This window comes from Triticum urartu, chromosome 1A (assembly GCF_056163025.1).
Source record: "Triticum urartu cultivar PI428250 chromosome 1A, HENAU_Tu73, whole genome shotgun sequence".
Lineage (NCBI taxonomy): Eukaryota > Viridiplantae > Streptophyta > Magnoliopsida > Poales > Poaceae > Triticum > Triticum urartu.
The window spans coordinates 83089791-83109250 of NC_141873.1; positions in this window are offsets into that span (position 1 = coordinate 83089791).

The window sequence follows — 19460 nt, forward strand, 5'->3', positions numbered from 1 at the left end:
TACCTCCATCAAGAGGGCCCGAACCTGGGTAAAACATCATGTCCCCTGCCTCCTGTTACCATCCGCCTTAGATGCACAGTTCGGGACCCCCTACCCGAGATCCGCCGGTTTTGACACTGACATTGGTGCTTTCATTGAGAGTTCCTATGTGTCGTCATCATTAGGCTTGATGGATCCTTCAATCATCGATAGAGATGCAGTCTAGGGTGAGACTTTTCTCCCCGGACAGATCTTTGTATTCGGCGGCTTCGCACTACAGGCCAACTCGCTTGGCCATCTAGAGCAGATCGAGAGTTACGCCCCTGGCCACCAGGTCAGGTTTGGAAGCTTAAACTACACAGCCGATATCCGCGGAGACTTGATCTTTGGCGGATTCGAGCCCCTGCCTAGTGCGCCACATGGTCACGATGAGCATGATTTAGCTCTACCATCGGGCAGTGTTCAGGAGATCGCGCCAGCAACCGCTCCGACCCTCAATTCGGAGCCAGTTGCGCCATCCATGGACGGGTGGATAGACCCCGCCACGGAGGCCGCACTCTCATCGGCGATCGAGCCGAGTATCGACCTTACCCTTCACAGGAGCTGTGACGCCAAACTACCGGATTCTTCCTCGGCAACGGACTCTGGACTGCCTGCGCCCGTGCCTATCGAATCCGACTGGGCGCCGATCATGGAGTTTACCTCCGCGGATATTTTTCAGCACTCGCCCTTCGGCGACATACTGAACTCTTTAAGGTCTCTCTCCTTGTCAGGAGAGTCCTGGCCGAACTATGTCCGGCAGGATTGGGATGCAGATGACGAAGAAATTCGCCGCCCACCCACCACCCACTTAGTAGCCACTGTCGACGATTTTACCGACATGCTCGACTTTGACTCCGAAGACATCGACGACATGGACGATGATGCAGGAGGCGAACAAGAACCACTTCCCACAAGGCACTGGATAGCCACCTTATCATATGACATATATATGGTGGACACACCCAAAGAAGGCAATGGCGATGGGCAGCGGAGGATGACCCCTCCAAGAAGCAACCCAAGCGCCGACGTCAGCGGCGCCGCTCTAAGTCTCGCCAAAGCAAAAGCGGTGACACCGGCACAGGAGATAGTAGCACTCCGGACAATGCCGAAGATGACAACAATCCCCTCCAGCAAGATTTAGGGCAGGAGGATGGAGAAGCCAGCCCTCCCGAGAGATCGGCAGACGGAGCGGCGGAGGATGATAATTACATGCCTCCCTCCGAAGACGAGTCAAGCCTCGACGATGACGAATTCGTCGTGCCTGAGGATCCTGTCGAACAAGAGCGCTTCAAGCGCCGACTTATAGCCACGGCAAATAGCCTTAAGAAAAAGGAACATCAGCTTCAAGCTGATCAAGATTTGCTAGCTGACAGATGGACTGAAGTCCTTACGGCCGAGGAATATAAACTCGAACGCCCCTCCAAGAGTTACCCAAAGCGCAGGTTGCTACCCCGACTGGAGGAGGAAGCACCAAAACCTACATCTCCAGCGTATGACGCGGCTGATCGGCCACCTCGTGACCGCGACAAAGAGTCATTCCAGCCAAAAGTTCAGCCCGCACCCCGACGCCACTCAAATAAAAATGTCAAGACATGGGGAAATACGCCAGACCTGCGAGACATATTGGAGGACAAAACAAAACACGCAAGATCGATCTACAAATCACGAGGGCGCGCCACTATGCGAGACAATAACCGTCACGCCGGATACAGTAAAAGTAAGTCTGGCCGGGCCGAACACAGCGGACAAGACTCATTTGAGCTGCGTCGCGATATAGCCCAGTATAGAGGCGCCGCACACCCCCCTATGCTTCACAGACGAAGTAATGGATCATCAAATCCCAGAGGGTTTCAAACCCGTAAATATAGAATCACACGACAGCACAACAGATCCTACGGTATGGATCGAGGACTTCCTCCTACACATCCACATGGCCCGCGGTGATGATCCACATGCCATCAAATACCTCCCACTCAATCTCAAAGGACCAGCTCGGCATTGGCTCAACAGCCTGCCAGCAGAATCCATTGGCCGTTGGGAAGATCTGGGAGCCGCATTCCTTGAAAACTTCCAGGGCACTTATGTGCGACCACCAGATGCCGATGACTTGAGCCACATAATTCAACAGCCAGAGGAATCGGCCAGGCAATTCTGGACACGGTTCCTGACAAAGAAAAATCAAATCGTCGATTGTCCGGATGCAGAGGCCCTAGCATCTTTTAAACACAACATCTGCGATGAGTGGCTCGCCCGGCACCTTGGCCAGGAAAAGCCGAAATCTATGGCAGCCCTGACGACACTCATGACCCGCTTTTGCGCGGGAGAAGATAGCTGGCTGGCTCGCTGCAATAAGATATCAAAGAACCATGGTACTTCGGATACCAAGGATGGCAATGGCAGGTCACGTCGCAACAAACATAAGCGCCGCATTAACAGTGACAATACCGAGGATACGGAAGTCAATGCCGAATTCAAAGGCTCTAAACCCGGTCAGCAGAAAAAGCCATTCAAAAGAAGCACTCCAGGCGCATCCAGTTTGGACCATATACTCGATCGCTCGTGTCAAATACACGACACCCCCGACAAGCTAGCCAACCACACCAACAGGGATTGTTGGGTGTTCAAGCAGGCCGGCAAGTTAAATGCCGAAAACAAAGATAAGGGGTTGCATAGCGATGACGAGGAGGAGCCCCGGCAGCCGAACACCGGAGGACAGAAGAGGTTCCCCCCACAAGTGCGGACGATGAACATGATATACGCAACCCACATTCCCAAGAGGGAGCGGAAGCGTGCGCTAAGGGACGTATATGCGTTGGAGCCAGTCGCCCCAAAGTTCAAACCATGGTCCTTGTCGGTGTCAAAACCGGTGGATCTCGGGTAGGGTGTCTCGAACTGTGCGTCTAAGGCGGATGGTAACAGGAGGCAGGGGACACGATGTTTTACCCAGGTTTGGGCCCTCTTGATGGAGGTAAAACCCTACGTCCTGCTTGATTTATTCTTGATGATATGAGTATTACAAGAGTTGATCCACCATGAGATTGGAGAGGCTAAACCCTAGAAGCTAGCCTATGGTATGATTGTATATTGTCCTACGGACTAAAACCCTCCGGTTTATATAGACACCGGAGGGGTAGAGTTACACAAGGTTGGTTACAAAGGAGGAGATATACATATCCATATTGCCTAGCTTGCCTTCCACGCCAAGTAGAGTCCCACCCGGACACGAGACGAAGTCTTCAATCTTGTATCTTCATAGTCCAACAGTCTAGCCAAAGGATATAGTCCGGCTATCCGGAGACCCCTAATCCCGGACTCCCTCAGTAGCCCCTGAACCAGGCTTCAATGACGATGAGTCCGGCGCACAGTGTTGTCTTCGGCATTCCAAAGCGGGTTCCTCCTCCGAACACATCATAGAAGAGTTTGAATACCAGGATAGTGTCTGACCCTGCAAAATAAATTCCACATACCACCGTAGAGAGAATAATATTTCCACAAATCTTAATCTGCTGACACGCTTTGGCAACATGACATCAGGCCATGGCTCGGTGATTTATTCGAACCGTTTTTATTCAACCAGCCCCACACATAACGCGAGGCGGTTTCTTGACACGTCTTGTCAAAGCAGAGATCGTGTTCGCCTAATTACAGGATTCTCATCAATATGGTCATGGGTAACCCAACCGTGCCTAGGACTCCTAGATTTTAGGCAAGTCCCAAACGGCCACTAGGAGGACGCTTGATATTCACCCTCTTTATAGAGGGACAAGGCTTTTACTTTTTCCCTCCCGTGCTCAATCGAATCCTTCCCCCGCCTCGAGTTCTAACACCCAAAGCCCAGGTCAGGTGCTTCGGACCTTCAATCATGTCCGAATCTAGCCTTCAAGGCCGGTGGACGCCCTCCTCCGTTACGGAAGAGGATATCAAGAAGTTGAGGGAGGCCAGATACCTGACCGCCGAGGTTTCGCATCGGCTGCCTGCCCGAGGGCTGGTCGTCCCTACTCCCGAACCCAACGAGAATGTTGTGTTCATCTCCCACTTCCTCCGAGGTCTAGGCCTCACTCTGGATCCCTTCGTTAGGGGTTTGATGTTCTATTACGGGCTAAATTTCCACGATCTAGCCCCGGACTCCTTTCTCCACATCTCGGCATTTATTGTCGTATGTGAGGCCTTCCTCCACATTACCCCTCACTTCGGCCTGTGGCTCAAGACCTTTGACGTGAAGCCGAACATGGTCGAGGGGCAGAATGTAGCGTGCGGAGGCGCATTAATAAGCAAGATCGCTGGAGCTCCATGGCCAAAAGGTTCCTTTCAGGAGGTGTCCGGATTATGGCAACGGGAGTGGTTTTACATCACATCTCCCAGAAGTGCCAAGTGGGTGGCTGCCCCTGCTTTCCGCTCGGGCCCTCCACCACAACTGATGTCATGGATTAGCAGAGGGCCGAGCTGGGGTCCAGCCAAGGACGTGCCTATACTGCAGAGCCGCATTCAAGATCTCTTCGAAGGAGATTTCAGTCTGGTTACGGTGGTGCAAGTCATGCTGGTTCGTCGAGTCCAGCCTTGCAAACGCCGGCCCCTCTGCATGTGGGAGTTCAACCCAGAAGTACCATGCACTATTCATAATTTCCTCAGCCTGATGCACAAGGAGATGTATAAATCATTCTTCGGACCCCAAATAGAGTGTCCGGATACTACCGAGGATGTGGGCCTGAGCAGCAACCGCACCGCCGACCAAGTAAGTAATCCTCTAGCCGAACACACCGTCTTTCATTTATCATGATGTCATTCCGAGAAATCGCTCTTTGACCAGGACTGGCTAACAAAGGCGAAGATGATTCGGTGTTCGGCCCCCCTTCCTGAGGGTTCGGACAATCCGGTACTGGAAAAGATGCTCGAGCTTGCGCCTTGCCCGGCGCCCTTAAAGGAAGATAAAGGGGGGAATAATGAGGGCAAAAGCGGGCCCCCACCACTACCAATTCCAACCGAGGGAATAAGAGCCTCCGTGAAGGAGGATAACCAAGGGAAGAATCTGACATTCTCTCGCTCTGGGGAAGGAAGAGGACTGCCTCTGAAGAGCCGGAAACCAAGGCTTCCAAACGGGAGAAGAAGTCTCCACCAGAGGGTCCTGCCTCGGAGGGTGCTCTTGCCGCACAAAGTCCGCGCGGGGATCAGCCCTCTAACGAGTCGTAAGTGATAAAAATGCTAATAGTAAAGATATTATACCTTACTTCCAAGGAAAATAACCGAAGCGTTTATCTTGCAGTTCGGATCTTAGCCCCTCTTAACAGAGCTCGTCTTCAGGGGATCTTCTTCCGGAGATGATGGAGAGCGAAACGCCTCCCCCGGACTCCCCCGCTCAAGAAGCGGGCGACCTTGAAGTGTCGTCAAGGAGGGCCTCCCCGGGTTCGGTGAGGCCAGAAGATAATCCTATGGTCACCCGAAGTCCCCAGTATCCGGCTCTTGAAGAGGGCGAACAAAAGAGTCCGGCGCCGTCTGGTATGTGGTCGGACGTACTGAGGGATCTGCTAAAGTGAGCGACCATCTCGGAAGAACACCGTAAGCTGATGGGTACGGTGATGGAAAGGATTTCATCCGCCGAAAGCAGGTTGCATGACGCCTTTATGAGTCTACTGACGGGCTTTAAGGTACGTAAAATGGTGTGCATTTGTGATAGTACCTCACATTTTTAGGTGTGCCCTATGTAGATAGTGGCCCCTGAGACTCTGGTTGTCGCCGAGAACGGCGGCAAACGGAGGATCGTAGTCCCAGGTAATAACCATACCGCTTTATGTGCAGGTGGTGGAAGCTCCAGTGGCTAGCCGGACTAATGAGTTTGCCGAACTAAAGCGGCAACTGGATGCGGCAGATGCCGACATCGAGCTTGTTAACAAGCGGCTTGACGAGGCACAGGGTAAGTAATGTTTTCCGGTGAATGTCACATAGTAAGAGCAGCGTAACGCAAGTATCTTTAATATGTTGTGACTGCAGATGGAGCTGCCACCGTGGAGACCCTTCGGGCGGAGCTTGCCCGAGCCAAAGAACAAGCAAGGATTAGTAATGCGGCCGCTTTAAAGGCGGCCGAAGAGTTAAGAGCCGAAAAGTATACACATTGCAAGAGCAAAGATAAAATGGCCAAGATGGCTATAAAGTTAAAAGACACTGCCGACCGTTGCCAGTTCCTTGAAGAAGAAAACCGGGCGAGGGCGACGGACCTCGAGAAGGCCACAATGGCGACCAAGGACACTCGCTCTGCCATCAGAGCGAAGGAGGAACTGCGTGAAGCCGGGGATATTGCGGCTGGGAAGCCCTTTATGCTGCGGCGGAAGTTCGGAGATCCGCGGTATGCCCCTCTGGATCAGCTGTGGAGTTCGGCAGACGCATATATGGACTTAGCAGCGAGCGCTGTCGATGCGGCCGAATACTTCCGAGATCAAACAGATCATGAAGTGGACAAGCTGTTCTGGTCACAGTTTAACGTTCTAGAGCGTCTGCTTCCATTGACTGATCAGCTAGCCGAATGGGCCGAACTCAATAGGTTGTCCGGACTCGCCATGAGGTCTGTCGTGGATCAGATGTGGCCGGAAAAGCCGAAGCCAAACAGCTATTTCAGCTTAGTGCAGCAGTTCCTTGGTGCGGTGCCGCGCATCAATGCGATGAAAAGGTCGGCATGTATAGAAGGCTCGCGGATGGCCTTTGCCCGTGTCAAAGCATACTGGGCAGAGATGGATGCTGTCACTGTTGCGGCGCAGGGTTCGGCCATAGGCCGAGTGGCTGCCGAGCACTATTTTGAAGAAGTTATTGAGGGTGCTCGTTTGATAGAGGCCCAGTGCTCGAAGAATATTATATTTGAGTGACATGTATTCCCATTGTAAAAACAATGTTATATTGAATTTATCGAGGCTGTATTTATACTTGCGCCCGAAAGTATTGTGATGCCTCCTGTGCGGTCGTTTATGTATACATGTGTATAACCTGAAAGATTGAAGTCGTCGGCTTCAGCCCCCATGCATAATGTGGGGGTGTTTGCAGAAGACGCATATTCACACTTAATCCAACGTCTTGGTTCTAATAAGGAGGTGATAGCGCAGCGAACTAGGCAACCGGACTATAATGCTTTAACACTTTCACTTAACCATAGGAGTTTGACAGTGGGGCTACTATATAGCCCCTGGTGGCTCCGCACTCACCCGAATTCGGGGTGCCTACATGCCCAGCCGGGAAACGGCCCTTCGTTAAGGCGGAGGAATTCTAAGATTCCAATAGGTCATCGAGTGGTTGACCAGTCTCGCGCTATATCATGACAGTCAGTTTTCGGCTTTGTCTACTGAGGTGCTCGTCCGGATGAACCAGGGCACAATCGCAGTAGTTCTCCTGGTGCCGCCTTAGCCGATAGAGCGGAACGTAAGGCAGCAAAACACAGGAGCCGGGCAAACCCAACATTTGACCAAAGACATGATTCGGAGCTGATGCATATAAGGCCAAACTCGTGACGCCGAACACTCCCTAAGGTATTCGGTCTTTATGGTGTAAACCGGGCCTAAACAGTGCCCTTTGTAAGAAGCCCCTGGTGTCCAGGTACGTGCATTATTCTAACGTGGCCACATGCCAAGACGTCAGCATCCTTCTCAATTGTAATGAGAATCCGAGGGATGTGTATCAACAAGAGACAGTAAAAAAGGTTTACACATGGTCTTAATCTAAAAAGAATCCTTGGAACGGGTCCCTGCTGCACGTCTGCGTCTGTGTCTCCATTGTGTCGTATCCTGGACGGGTGTAGCACGATGATCATCTATAAAAGAGAGGAACTTAGGTGAAAAGTTGTCGTGCAAAAAGGTAGGTTTAAAGAAACTATGTATAATTCAAGATGAGTGAAAATTGCCACTTGTCTGCGTGCGTTGAGCCCCTTGTAATTGTAATAAGGGTGTGGCCATCAAACCTGTATGAATTACATGTAGCTGCGCCGGACTTCGTCTAACCGTGTCCGTGGTCTTGACGACCTATCGAATGCTTTAGTTGGTGAGGTTGTTTTAGTGTGCGGCTGCCAAGGCAGCCGCACTCTCTTCGGCGCTCATGGATCGCTCAATATTTCCATTTACTATGATGATGCCACGTGGACCGGGCATCTTAAGCGTGAGGGAAGCGTAATGCGGTATTGCATTAAAGCGAGCGAAAGCTTCGCGTCCAAGTAGTGCTTGATAGCCACTTTGGAACGGAGCAATGTGGAAGGTTAAATTTTCACTATGGAAGTTATCGGGGAAGCCGAATATAACCTCTAGTAGCAGGGAGCCCGTGCAATGAGCCCCTGGGCCTGGCGTTACTCCTTTAAAGGTAGTATTGCTGTGGCAAATTTTCGTTGGGTCTATCCCCATTTTGCGGATTGTGTCCTGATATATTAGGTTTAGACTGCTGCCACCGTCCATCAGGACACGTGTGAAGTGGTATCCGTCAATTATTGGATCTAATACCAAGGCAGCCCATCCTGCGTGCCGGATACTTGCCGAGTAATCCTGATGGTCGAAGGTGATCGGTTGAGATGGCCAGTGGCAGAACTCCGTGGTGATAGGCCCTTGGGCATATTTATCTTGGAGTGCCGCTTTGTTTCTCCCATTTATCACGTGTATCACGTTTACTGTTTTGACTTCTGGTGGAAATTTCTTCTGTTCCCCAGTGCTTTGCTTGCGAGGCTCATCCTCGTCTTCGCTTGGTGTATCCTGCCCCTTATGTTCGGCGTTGAGCTTGCCGGACTGCTTGAAGACCCAACATTCTCTATGGGTATGATTTGTAGGTTTATCGGGGGTGCTATGGATCTGATATATTTGGTCCAAAATTTTTTTAGGTTGGACAGTTCATCTCTGGCGCCTTTAGAGGGCGGCTTTTGCTGACCTGGCCGAGAGCTTCTGAATCCGGCGTTTACCGTCGTGCTCTTCGGGTTGTCTTCTTTATTCCGACGCTTATTATTTTTGCTGCACCGTATTTTCCTGTTTCCATCTCTAACTTCAGATGTACTTGGGTCGCTGGTGCTACATCGGGCTAGCCAGTTATCCTCGCCCGCGCAAAAGCGGGTCATGAGGCTTGTTAATGCTGCCATTGTTCTTGGCTTTTCTTGGCCGAGGTGTCTGGCAAGCCATTCGTCTTGGACGCTATGTTTAAAAGCTGCCAAGGCTTCGGCGTCTGGACAGTCGACTATTTGGTTCTTTTTAGTAAGAAACCTGTTCCGAAGCTTTCGGGCTGACTCTCCGGGCTATTGAGTTATATGACTTAAATCGTCCGCATCCGGAGGTCGGACATAAGTCCCTTGAAAATTTGCCGCAAAGCATCTCCGAGCTCTTCCCAGCTTCTGATGGAGCTTTCGGGGAGGCTTTTAAGCCAGTGCCGAGCTGGCCCTTTGAGTTTGAGGGGTAAATACTTAATGGCGTGGAGATCATCTCCTCGAGCCATATGGATATGGAGGATATAGTCATCAATCCAGACCCCAGGGTTTGTTGTTCCGTCGTATGCCTCTATGTTTACGGGTTTGAATCCCTCTGGAAATTCATGGTCCAGCACCTCGTCGGTGAAACATAGGGGGTGTGCGGCACCCCTATATCTGGGTGTATCGCATTGTTCGGATGTTTGTTGTGTTGCATCGTATGCTGGAGCGCGCTAGCGTGGTCCATAGATGGATCTGGTTGCGCCGTCCTTTTGATGCGAGCCCTCGCGTGGATCGCGTATTGGCTCATGTGTGGCGTTGTTTGCCGCTCTATGTTGGCCGTGAGGTCGTCTATCCGGCCAGATGGCCGTTTTAATTTTTGGTTGCGGGGGATCTAAGGCCTCCTCGTCAAATTCAGGTAGCAACTTCCGCTTCGGGTAGCTCTTGGTGGGGTGATTACCGCCGTACTTCGCTGCTGTGTTGAGTACTTTACTCCATCTGATTCTGAGTGTGTCTTGCGCAGCCTTGAGCCTTTGCTTCTGCTTTTTTAGACTCCTCGCGGTGGCAACAAGCCTTTGACGGGCATTCTGTTGCTCCGGGTGTCTGTCCGGTGTGATGTCGTCCGGACTATTATCTTTGACAGAGTCAGGTTGTTCGGTTTGATTCTCCGTGTTGCCGTGGTCCAGCGATGGTTCACCCTGCTCTAACGCTGGGTCTATATGATCGTTGTTTCTGCTGAGGCAGGATTTGGACGGCGCTTACGCCGCCGCTTTGACTGCTTCTCGAGGGGACAACCCTTTGTTGCGTCCTTCCGTTCCTCGTCCTCGTTTTCTTTTGGTGTGTCCACCATGTATACGTCACGTGATGAAGTGGGCGTCCAGTACCCTGTGGGCAGTGGTTCCTGTTCGTCTCCTGCATCGTCGTCCATACCGTCGATGTCTTCGGAGTCGAAGTCGAGCATGTCGGTTAAGTCATCGACAGTGGCTACTAAGTGGGTGGTGGGTGGGCAGCGAATTTCTTCGTCATCCGCATCCCAATCCTGTCAGACATAGTTCGGCCAGGACTGTCCTGACAAGGAGAGAGACTTTAATGAGTTCAGTATGTTGCCAAAGGGCGAGTGCTGAAAAATATCCGTGGAGGTAAACTCCATGATCGGTGCCCAATCGGATTCGCTAGGAACGGGCGCAGGCGGTTCGGAGTCCGTGGCCGGAGAAGGATCCGGCAGTCTGACAACACGGCTCTCGTACAGGGTAAGGTCGATGTTCGGCCAATCGCCGCTGAGGGTAAGGCCTCCGTGGCGGGGTCCATCCACCCGTCCATGGACGGCGCAACTGGCTCCGAATTGAGGGTCGGAGCGGCTGCCGGTGCGATCTCCTAAATACGGTCTGACGGTAGAGCTAAATCGTACTCATTGTGACTGTGTGGCGCACAAGGCAGGGGCTCGAATCCGTCGAAGATCAAGTCTCCGCGGATATCGGCCGTGTTATTTATGCTTCCAAACCTGACCTGATGGCCAGGGGCGTAGCTTTCGATCTGCTCCAGATGGCCAAGCGAGTTGGCCCGCAGTGCGAAGCCGCCGAACACAAGGATCTGTCCGGGGAGAAAAGTCTTACCCTGGGCTGCATCGCTATCGATGATAGAAGGAGCCATCAAGCCTAACGGCGACGACACAGAGGAACTCTCAATGAAAGCACCAATGTCGGTGTCAAAACCGGCGGATCTCGGGTAGGGGGTCCCGAACTGTGCGTCTAAGGCGGATGGTAACAGGAGGAAGGGGACACGATGTTTTACTCAGGTTCGGGCCCTCTTGATGGAGGTAAAACCCTACGTCCTGCTTGATTTATTCTTGATGATATGAGTATTACAAGAGTTGATCTACCACGAGATCAGAGAGGCTAAACCCTAGAAGCTAGCCTATGATATGATTGTATGTTGTCCTACGGACTAAAACCCTCCGGTTTATATAGACACCGGAGGGGGCTAGGGTTACACAAGGTCGGTTACAAAGGATGATATATACATATCCGTATTGCCTAGCTTGCCTTCCACGCCAAGTAGAGTCCCACCCGGACACGATACGAAGTCCTCAATCTTGTATCTTCATAGTCCAACAGTCCGGCCAAAGGATATAGTCCGGCTATCCGGACACCCCTAATCCCGGACTCCCTCAGTCCTCTTGTCCGACCACCTTTGATCGCAGGGACCACCCCACTAGTATCCGTCATGGCGGATTTGCCGCACTGGTCCTAGACCCGATCATTGACGGATTTCACCTCACTAGAGTCCTTATGGATGGCGGCAGCAGCCTGAACCTGCTTTATCTGGACACAGTGCGCAAAATGGGTATAGACCCCTCAAGGATCAAACCAACAAAAAAGACCTTCAAAGGCGTCATACCAGGTGTAGAGGCCCATTGCACAGGCCCAGTCACACTGGAAGTGGTCTTCGGATCCCCGGATAACTTCCGAAGCGAGGAGTTAATCTTTGATATAGTCCCGTTCCGTAGCGGCTATCATTCACTGCTCGGGCGAACCGCATTTGTGAGATTCAACGCAGTACCTCACTATGCATATCTCAAGCTCAAGATGCCAGGACCTCGGGGGGTCATCACAGTCAACGGAAATACAAAGCGCTCTCTCCGTACAGAGGAGCACACTGTGGCCCTCACAGCAGAAGCGCAAAGCAGCCTCTTAAGGCAATCCACGAGTTCGGCGATTCAAGACCCGGACACGTTCAAGCGTGCCTGGAGTAATCGGCAACAAGACCGCCTGGCACGTTCCGAGCTCGCATAGCAATGCATCCCCCACCCCAGTACCAGCCAAACAGCGAAATCCGTGCCATGCATACATAATTACGCATTAAAAATACCATTGGCACAGGTGGGGAGGGGGGCACGACTACGGCACGCCCCAAGGGCGCGGCTCAACCGCACTAGGGGCTTCTCGCTTTGTTATTTTTCTCTCTTTCAGGACTTTAATCTCTGGAAACCCCGTCCGGCAGTACGGTTGCCGGACACACGATGCAACAACCAAGGAGGCAGAAAGCTACGTCGCACCACGAAACTCCCAGGTGGTCTCTGACAACGAGCGAAATACCTGCTTTAAATACCATTCCTCAGCTTGCCTTTGGAGGGGACATCTCAAATAGTCCTACTTTTTTCTTATCGCACTACTTGTATCATTCTGCTTTAACGCACCTTTTTGAATAAACAATGCATAGCACTAGACTATTATCGCATTCTCTATTCTTCTTATATATATATATGTTCATTCATGACATCCAGCACCCGTACACTCTGGTACGGCCAATACGCTAGGGGCTTAAACATACCCCATAATACGGCGTGAGAAGTCCGAACACTTTCGACAGTGTGGCACCCCGAACTTATAGCATTATATGCATCAGCTCCGAATCATGTCTTGGGTCAATAGTTGGGTTTGCCCGGCTCCCATGTTTTGGTACCTTACGTTTCGTTATATCGGCTAAGGTAGCACTGGGAGAACTACTGAGATTGTGCCCCGGTTCAGCTGGGATAAGCACCTCAGTAGAGAAAGCTAAAATTGACTGTCATGATAAGGCGAGAGTTGGTCGCTGTTCGAGAGGTCTCGAGTCCCTAAAGACTTATCCCGCTTAGAGCGAGGAGTCGGCTTTGTCCGGCTTAAGGCGTGTGTAGCACCCCGAATTCGGCCTTCCGAATACTAGGGGCTTCGTCAAAATTTAAAATTGTAGAATTCTATGGCAAAGTGAGAGTGATAAAGCATTATAGTCCGGTTGCCTTGTTCGTTGTGCTGAGCACCTCCCTCGAAGGACCCAACAATGGGAAAAAGAGTGCTCAGGTTTATCCCGAATACCCCAGCACTCGTGGCACGGGGGCAGAAGCCGAAGACTGGCCATCTCTTAGATTTGACAAACAGCCGCACAGAAGGTAATATTTTAAATTCAAGCAAGCGTAGCATAGCGCATATGAACAAGTTTTCATAATACAGGATCACACGAGCAAGTCCATTCAAAAATTACATCTTTTGCACACTCGTCCGCCACAATACGGGCACCCTTCAGGACACCCTCATAATACATTTCGGGGTGGCGATCCTCCTTGCCTTGCAGAGGCCCCTCCTTCACCAGCTTCTCAGCGTCCATCTTGGCCCAGTGCACCTTCGCACGGGCAAAGGCCCGGCGTGCACCTTCGATGCAGACGGCCCGCTTTATGGCCTCCAGCCGTGGGCAGGCATCCATAAGCCGCCTCACCAGGCCAAAGTAGCTGTTGGGAAGGGAGTCCCCAGGCCACATCCGGACTATAAGGCCCCTCATGGCCTGTTCGGCCGCCTTGTGCAGCTCGACCAGTTGCTTCAGCTGGTCGCTCATAGGCATCGGGTGTTCGGTCCCAGTATACTGAGACCAGAACAGCTTCTCCGTCGAGCTTCCCTCCTCGGCCTGGTAAAACTTCACGGCATCCAACACGATGCGGGGAAAATCTGCGAATGCTCGTGGAGAGCTCCGGACTCGAGTAAGTAACAAGTAATTTACTTTCACATGCTTGCTTTGCATATTGAATGCCTTACCCGTTGCTATCTTCCTCATCGCCTCAATCTCCTGGAGGGCCTTTTGGGCTTCATCCTTGGTATTCTTTGTGCTCTCGAGGGCCGCGGCAAGCTCAGACTCTCGCGTCTTCGAGTCAAGCTCCAAAGCCTCGTGCTTCGTCACGAGAGCCTAGAGCTCTTGCTGCACCTCGCCCACCCGTGCCTCTTGCTTTTCCCGCTCGGTGCGCTATTGGCCGCTTTGTCTTCGGCCTCGGACAGCGCTTGCTTTAGGGTCTCCACTTTGGTCGTGGCCCCTGGCACATTCATGATGATCCTGTCATTTCGCAACCACATTTTCTTTTTTATATATAGACAAGGTATTACTTACCTTTGTTCTCCTCGAGCTGCCTCTTGGCAAGGCCGAGCTCTTTCTCGGACCCCTCGAGGTCCTGCTTCAGTGCGGCGACCTCCGTAGTCAGTGCGGCAGAGGTCAGCAGCGAAGCCTGCATACGCATACAGACATACTTATATTAGACTCCTGCATATATTATTTGATCCTCTATTCGGCTTTTCTTTGTGAACACCAAACAGAGCATCAGGGGCTACTGTCTATGCGGTAATATTTTTCCTATATTTTAAATACTTACTCGAAAGCCTGTTAGAAGGCTGGCAGAGGCTTCAGTCAGTCCGCTCTTGGCGGACTGAACCTTCTTGATCACCGCACTCATAATAGTGCGGTGTTCTTCATCGATGGAAGCGCCGTGAAGCGCTCCCAGCAGGTTGTCCGGTGCCTCCGGATGGACAGAGGTCACCAGCACGAGCGTCTTGCCCCTTTTGGAATGGGGACGCCTGCCCGAGTCCGGAACCACTGGAGGTTCTGGTGCGGTGTTCGGCCGAGAGCCGAACTTGGAGCCCTCGGGAGCCTTGCTCCCTTTGCTCCTCGAGTCCGGAAGGTCGCCTTGAGGCGCCTCCGGGACTGTCTCCCCCCGACTCGGTGCCCCTTGAGACAATACCTCGGCATTGTCCGTAGGGTAAGGAGAGGTGGCGGTTGGAAGTGTATCGCTATTCATGTCCGATGAGTCCAAGGAACCATCCAACGATGATACATCGATACGGGATTGGGGCGGACTGCATAATCATATTCGGCATTAGGAGAAGCAGTGTGACAAAGGTATGCTATGAGTTACTCTGGTATCCGAATACTTACGACTTCGCCAGGGGCTTGGCCCTGAGCAGCCACTCGTCTTCGCCGTCGGCGGTGGTGGTGGAGCAGTCCGGAAGGAGAGTTCTTCCCTTCTTGGACCCTTCGGCCTCCCCGGTTGGGGCGGCCTTCCTTTTCTTGTCTCCCCCGGCTGGAGGGGGAGAATCTTCATCTTCCTTCTCCTCGTTTTCACGGGAGGAGGGTGTCTCGGTGTTATCAGACGATGAGTCCAATACCACCTAGCGCCGGGAACTCTTTCGGGTTCCCTTGGCCTTCTTTTTGGTCTTCTCTAGCACCTCATAAGGAGCCGGAGTCCGCAATGTCTTCGGGTAGAGGGGTCGGACAGTTAATCTGCTCCAATGCCTCCACCCAGTCCTGTCAAAGGCATGGGAGCTCAGACCACGCACATGGTTAATCCATGGGAAATAAATATCCTACCAGATGTACAGAACTTACCGGATTCGCAGGGCGCTTCGCGCTTAGCCCGCGGTCCTCGGTAAGAGAGGGAGGGACCTCGGCGCCCTTGAGCAGCACCCTCCAGACATCCTTATGCGTCGTGTCGAAGAGCTCGTGTAGAGTCTGGTGCTGGGCCGGGTCGAACTCCCATAAGTTGAAATCCCGTTGTTGACATGGGAGGATCCGGTGGAAGAGCATGACCTGGACTATGTTGAAAAGCTTAAGTTTCTTGCTTATCATGTTCTGGATACACTTCTGGAGTCCGTCCAGCTCCACCGATGAACCCTAGGACATGCCCTTCTCCTTCCAGGAAGTGAGCCGCATGGCGATTCCGGATCGAAACTCGGGGGCCGCCACCTAGTTGGTGTCGCGCGGCTCGGTGATGTAGAACCACCCCGATTTCCACCCCTTTACGGTCTCCACGAAGGAGCCCTTGAGCCATGCAACGTTGGGCATTTTTCCCACCATGGCTCCGCCACATTCCACTTGTTGGCCGCCTACAACCTTCGGCTTGATATTGAAGGTCTTCAGCCATAGGCCGAAGTGGGGCCAGATGCGGAGGAAAGCCTCGCACATGATGATGAACGCCGAGATGTTGAGGATGAAATTCAGGGCCAGATCATGAAAGTCCAGCCCATAGTAGAACATGAGGCCGCGGACGAATGGATGGAGGGGAAACCCCAATCCGCGGATGAAATGGGGGAGGAAAACCACCCTTTCGTGAGGTTCCGGGGTAGGGACGATCTGCCCCGCGGCTGGCAGCCGGTGCGCGATATCCGCGGCTAAGTATCTGGCTCCACGTAGCTTTTTGATGTGTCCCTCCGTGACGGAGGAGGCCATCCACTTGCCTCCCGCTCCGGACATGTTTGGAGAGAGTTGAGGAGAAGGATGCGGACTTGGGCGCTGGAGCTCGAGTGCGCAAGAAAGGATGAGCAAGGAGGAAGAAGGTGTGGGTAGAAAAAGGTGAGATCTTATCCCTTTATAAGCGCGGAGTAAACTATGCGCCCCCACTAGCCTGGTAAAACTCGCTTATCCCCAAGCACCGTAATTGATGGCGCGGTTGGGTTACCCACGTCCGTATTGATGAGAATCCTGTAATAAGGGGAGCACGATCTCTGCTTTGACAAGACATATCCAGAAACCGCCTCGCGTTATGTGTGGGGCTGGTTAAATAAAAATGTTTCAAATAATTACCGTGCCATGGCGTGATGTCATGCTGCCAAAACGTGTCAGCAGATTAGATTTGTGGTAATATTATTCCCTCTATGGTGGTATGTGGAACTTATTTTGCAGGGTCGGACACTATCCTTCTATTCAAATTCTTCTGTGGTGTATTCGGAGGAGGAACCCGCCTTGCAATACCGAAGACAACACTGCGCACCGGACTCATTGTCATTGAAGCCTGGTTCAGGGGCTACTGAGGGAGTCCTGGATTAGGGGGTCTCCGGACAGCCGGACTATATCCTTTGGCCGGACTGTTGGACTATGAAGATACGAGATTGAAGACTTCATCCCGTGTCCGGATGGGACTCTACTTGGCATGGAAGGCAAGCTAGGTAGTACGGATATGTATATCTTCTCCTTTGTAACCGACCTTGTGTAACCCTAACCCCTTCCGGTGTCTATATAAACTGGAGGGTTTTAGTCCGTAGGACAACATACAATCATACCATAGGCTAGCTTCTAGGGTTTAGCCTCTCCGATCTCGTGGTAGATCAACTCTTGTACTACTCATATTATCAAGAATAAATCAAGCAGGACGTAGGGTTTTACCTCCATCAAGAGGGCCCGAACCTGGGTAAAACATCGTGTCCCCTGCCTCCTGTTACCATCCGCCTTAGACGCACAGTTTGGGACCCCCTACCCGAGATCCGCCGGTTTTGACACCGACAGTAGGTATATATAGGAGGAAGGAGTACGTCGGTGGAGCAACAGGGGGCCCACGAGGGTGGAGGGCGCGCCTGGGGGGGTAGGCGCGCCCCCTACCTCGTGGCCTCCTCTTTTGTTTCTTGACGTAGGGTCCAAGTCTCCTGAGTCTTGTTCATTGAGAAAATCATGTTCCCGAAGGTTTCATTCCGTTTCGACTCCGTTTGATATTCCTTTTCTTCGAAACCCTAAAACAGGCAAAAAACATCAATTCTGGGCCGGGCCTCTGGTTAATAGGTTAGTCCCAAAAATAATATAAAAGTGGATAATAAAGCCCAATAATGTCCAAAATAGTAGATAATATAGCATGGAGCAATCAAAAATTATAGATACGTTGGAGACGTATCACACTCCTGATGAGGCCAAATTTGGCAAGGAGGACAGAAATCAGCGCAAAGTGCGCATCCAAAGGATAGAGAGGAGATGGGCACGAGAATGGAGGGAATACAGATATGTCACTCCCAAGTATATGAAGAAATTCGCTCTTCATCCTCCATGCCCAAGACCTCCGTTGGCACCTGGCCAAGTTGCTGATCCCAATAGCCTCAAGCGTGGTGAGGATTATCCTGATGAATGGGCCAAGCGCCAGGCCAAGCTTGCCAGAGTAGCTAAGGAAGCAGTGACGAAATTCAATGAAGACTCTGCTGCTGTTGCTGCCACTGCTGAGGCCTCTGCAAGTAAGCCCAAGAAGGCAATGCCAAAGAAGCGATCTCATAAGCCAAGTGCTTCTACCCAAATGCCCTCACGACTAAGTTCCTCAGCAATGCCCTCACGACCAGTTTCTTCAAAGCCCTCACGGCCAATTCCTCAACCCACACCAGCTCCTCCAAAGTCCTTAGCTCCTCCGTCAAAGTCCTCAGCACCTGCGCATCTTGCCTCGTACCAAAGGACAACATGCATTTCTATTGCCTCAGGCTCCTCTGCAAGTTCTTCAGCACCACTGCATTCTTCAACTGGCCCCACTCTACTGAAGACCAAGGCAACTGCTGGACGAGGCTCTCGACCAAGTCCTCAAAAGAAGGAGTTCACTTTTCAAGTGCCGTCTGATGAAGACGAAGATGATGATGAATAACTTGCTGAAATCATCAGGGACAGGCAAGTCAGGGCCGCTAGAGCCAAAGGCACAAGTGTGCCTCTGCTTTTGGATCCAAAGTTGATCCTGGATTACATTGATGTCTGGCACAAGGGCCCCAACACTCCCATGCCTGATTTCAAGTTGACTCCTGGCCAAAGTCATATGTTGGCTCACTTCATTCAAGAAGAGAAATGGAAATTTGAAAAGGCATGGCAGATCAAGAAAGCGTAGTACAAAAAGGAGCGCTTCCTGAATAAAAACGTTGTCTCTATGACAACTGAAGAACTTTTCACTATTCAATCTAAGATTAAGAAACTCAGTGATGAATTTGACACATACCATGCTGATTGGCTGGGAGCCAAGGTTCGTTTTGTGAGACTTGCTGACAAATTCACCTCCCCTGTTGCAGCACAAACGCAACAAGAAATTCCTCAGGCTACAGCTTCTGCTCAGCCTACTGAAGAAAATGCCAGCACCACTGATGACACTCAGGCTGCTGAAGAAAATGCTAATTCCAGGGCTGATGACTGCATTCCAGCCGCTGAAGAAATTGCCAGGGCAACCACTAGTGTTGCACCTGAAGAAAATGAAGAAGTCAGGGCAACTGCATCAGTTGTGCCTGAAGATCTTGAACTAAATTCCTCTGCTCCTCCTGCGCCTACACCAACTCCTATCCTTACATCTGCATCAGATGTGAAGAAGATCAAGGCTGCAGAGCGTGCAGCTATGAAGAAAAGGAGGGCATCAACTGCATGAGATTCTTCAGCTCCGAAGAAAATGAAGCCAATTGATGTTGTTCCTATCTCATCCATGCCATCAAAGGACCTTGTTCCTTTTGATGAAGAATACATGATC